This window comes from Pteropus vampyrus, unplaced genomic scaffold (genome assembly GCF_000151845.1).
Source record: "Pteropus vampyrus isolate Shadow unplaced genomic scaffold, Pvam_2.0 Scaffold180, whole genome shotgun sequence".
In the NCBI taxonomy this organism is placed as follows: Eukaryota; Metazoa; Chordata; class Mammalia; order Chiroptera; family Pteropodidae; genus Pteropus; species Pteropus vampyrus.
This window is the reverse complement of record NW_011888961.1, coordinates 1,593,879-1,597,528: the sequence shown is the minus strand read 5'-3', so window position 1 is coordinate 1,597,528 and position 3,650 is coordinate 1,593,879. Positions and strand designations below refer to the sequence as shown.

At 43.9% G+C, this 3,650-nt stretch overlaps 1 protein-coding gene across 1 annotated transcript in view; it reads right to left on the bottom strand.

Annotated features, from left to right (window-relative positions):
* PRTFDC1 (phosphoribosyl transferase domain containing 1) overlaps positions 1-3,650 on the bottom strand; it is an 86,060-nt gene that overhangs the window by 3,610 nt on the left and 78,800 nt on the right. The gene's annotated exons all lie outside the window — the stretch shown is intronic.

Here is a 3,650-nt window from a genome sequence, read left to right as displayed (position 1 = left end):
ATTTTTCAAACTCTTTCTAGCTTTTTGGGATCTATGTTTGTTTATCACAGTATTGTAGATGAGAGACTCTTGCTTATTTTTATGAAACTGTACAACCCTGGTTATAACAATAATAATAACTTTACAGTAAGCAATGCAAACCCTAGTATAGACATGGCAACTCAGACTGGGAAAAGGCAGTTCAGAAAGCCAGTCCTTCAGAGCTGTCAAGGAATAAAAGGACGTTGGATGAGTAGGACAGGAGAAGAGTCAGAAATCAGAGGGACCTATCTCTCGCTGGTAAATGGGTGCAGTTCCTACACTGATATTTGCATTTGCAGATGTTACTTACAGATGCAGTGCAGGCATGAGAGCAGTGATTGCAACCAGACTGCCTGGGTTGAAAACTGACTCTACCCTTAGAGATATGTGACCTTGGCAAGCGAGCGATTCAACCTCGTTGTGTTTCGTTTCCTCATCTGTAAAGCGGGCATAACGATAGCACCTACCTCAGAAGAATGTTGTGAGGGTTAAAAGTGTTAATCTCTGTGCAGCTCTCAGAAGTATCAGGTACATCATAACCTCTTACTAGTGTTTGCTGTTATTACTTTGTTATTGTTGTTGCTATAAGTGACAAGAAAGTTGTAATTAGTTGAATGTGTCTGAAGTGAATGTCTTTCAATTTCAGTTAAAATTTTTTCTGTACAGCAGGGGTCCCCAACCCTTGGGCCACGATGGACCAGGTCCGTGGCCTGTTAGGAACCAGAGCCTCACAGCAGGAGGTGAGCGGCTGGCCAGTGAGCAACGTTTCATCTGTATTTGTGGGCGCTCCCCAGAGCTAGCATCACCGCCTCAGCTCCACCTGAGATCATCAGGTATTAGATTCTCATAAGGGGTGCCGGTTGCTGGTGCCAAAAAGTTTGGGGACCTCTGCTGTACAGTATCTGACATTATTCTCTTAGAATATTTCTGTTTTCTAACCTGTCCAGTCTTAGCTACATCCAGAGTAAATTCCCCAAACCAGGAACTTGCCAGGAATGCACCATTGGGTGGATCCACGCAGAACGGACATTGCCTAGATTTAATACATCCAGTGTAGGAATGAAACTTGTTTTTAGAATATCATCACTGGCTGAATGTCACTGGCACATTACCCTTCCATAGCATGCTTCTCTTGCCCTAATGTTTGTTCAGCTTGCTGATGAGAACTGTAGCCAAATTATCTCAGAGGCTTTAGAGCAAACGTAAGTTGTAAAAGACAAGCTGAAGTCTGCCTATGAGAGTGAAAAAAAACCCACCTCCAATGTTATAATAATAAATAATCAAGCTGCTTGTTTATTCTTTCTGCCCTAGATGAGGAAACTCTTCCAGGACACACGTCTGCAGTCAAGTGTGAAGATATTATCTAGAGAAACCGCTCTGCTAATCCTCTGTGTTATTTTTTGTTGTTGTTTATTTCTGTGAAAGTATATTTTATTTTTAATTTTGTAGTGGAATTATAGTTGACATGCAATATTATATTAGTTTCAGCTGTATAGGGATTTAACGTTTTTATATAACATAAAATGCTCACCACAGTAAGTCCAGTTACCATCTGTCACCATACAAAGTTATTACAATATTACTGATGATATTCCCTCTGCTGTACATTTAATTCTTTGTGTTACTGAACTTTCGTTTGGAGGTGGTGGGGGAATTTCTCAGATTTCCCCTTCTGTGTGCTAAAATTCAGGCTCACTGAAGGTCAGCATTGTGCATTGTCTGGTGACAGTTCCTGGAGATGGTATATGAGAATCTCTCTAAACCTTTACAGTGATTTTGCGTGTCCAATTCGTGTGTCCGAGTGAGTCCAGTGAAGTCTACTCTCCCTCCACCTCCTGAAACTTATTAGTGAGTTCTTTGAAATTCAGGTGCTATGGAAAACCTAAAAACCAAAATATCCGTGCACGATCAAGTTCCTGTGAACGATGCACATGAGAATGAAGCCCCTTGTAAAGAGTTCTCCTCTCACTAGCAAAGCTGGGAGGCCACGGGGAGTTTACGGGAAGATCAAACCTATACAGCCTCAGCTTCACATGGAATGCCATCAGATAGGAATTTCTTAAACACAAACCACCACCAACCAACCCATCAACAAATAAAAGGCAAAAACACTTACAGTCGGGTCTAAAGCCATCACTTCTAGGTGTTCTCTTCACCAACAAACTACCATTAAGAAGAAACAAAACAAAACTTTAGTGAACCGAATAAAATCTCTGTAAATTGCAAATGGAACCAAACATCCTTAAAATACAGGTTTAAAATGTGTCCCCCGCCCTCCGCTTTGAGCAGGTGAGGCATGATCGCAGCCCTCTAATTCATGCTTCTGCTCCTGTGGCACCACCTCAGTGATTCTGGATAAAAGGGAGGGAGGGGGGACTGGCAGCGGGGCCCAGCCAGCTGCTCCTGGAATCAGCTCCAGGTGCAGTAAAGAAGGGCTCAGCCATAGTGAAGCACATCCTCTTCCCCTGCCTCTCTCTCAGGCAAGCAGTCAAAATGGGCCGTTTGTCCAGTGTGGTCAAAAGGTAACACTCCAGAGCGAAACGTCATTGGTTTGGCATAGACTGCACTCTTTGAAAACAGCACCCTGTGTTAGCGTCCCTCTTGGACACGTTTGCAAAGACAGAAACCATGACAATGTGATGTCCGACTCACCTGGCCACCTTAACCATGTTGGGCTTGTATTTCTCTATGCTACTGAGCAGCGCTTTCATGGTTCTCCCCGTGCCGACAACATCCTTTGCAAAGGGGACAGACAAATTCAACCAGATGCATTTGGGCAGCAGATTTTTCATCCACACAGATAATGATATTCCTTATTAATAATGCATCGTAATTAGAATTGCCATCAAATTGGAGTCAAAGTAGGAGGCAGAGTTGGATGTAATTTTTAAACAGGCGCTTCTTTCTGGAAGCTGGGTTTGGGGCAATATATTGGTGAGCATTTCCTTGAATCCTTGAGCTGTGTTCAAAAGCTAAATTCAGCCTTTGGAGAGCATGTGGGCCTTCTCATTGAGTCCCTTTGGACTTGTGCAAGCACATTCAAAGCCTAAATTCGGCCCTGAGGTTATGCGACACAATAGAGGACGCATGAATTTTCATGGACATGGGATGTACAGCTGAACACACTGAATGGATAAACACCTCCCCCTCGCCCTCCCCACTCAGTAAGGACTCTAGGGCTGGGAAGTAAGATGTGTCTGGACGGCAGCTGGTGACAGCTCTTGAATTCTGAGGGTGAGAGGCTGCAATGAGCCGAGGCTCATCTCTGCTGATGAGCTGCTGTGCAATTAGAGTAGAATGGGCAGCAGAAATTTATTGTCCCGGGGACAGAAATCAGCTGTCAGGAGCTGATTATCAAAACAAGAGGTCTGAATTTAGCCAGGGTTGGGCAATTCATTTAGCTAGAGGGTCGATTCCACGGGTTATGTCTGAGCCAGAAGAACTGCAGATACATATGGCATGCACGGGCAGTGGTGTAACAAAAGCTTGAAAACAGCTCTCCTGAATTACTGCCAGCTGATAAGACAGGTGTGCTCTTGAAGGAAACATGGACATTTGCTGTATTAGTCCGCTGCTGCCATAAAGCTTGTTTTTAGTCCCTTCTCTTCCCTTCCCTTCCCTTCCCTTCC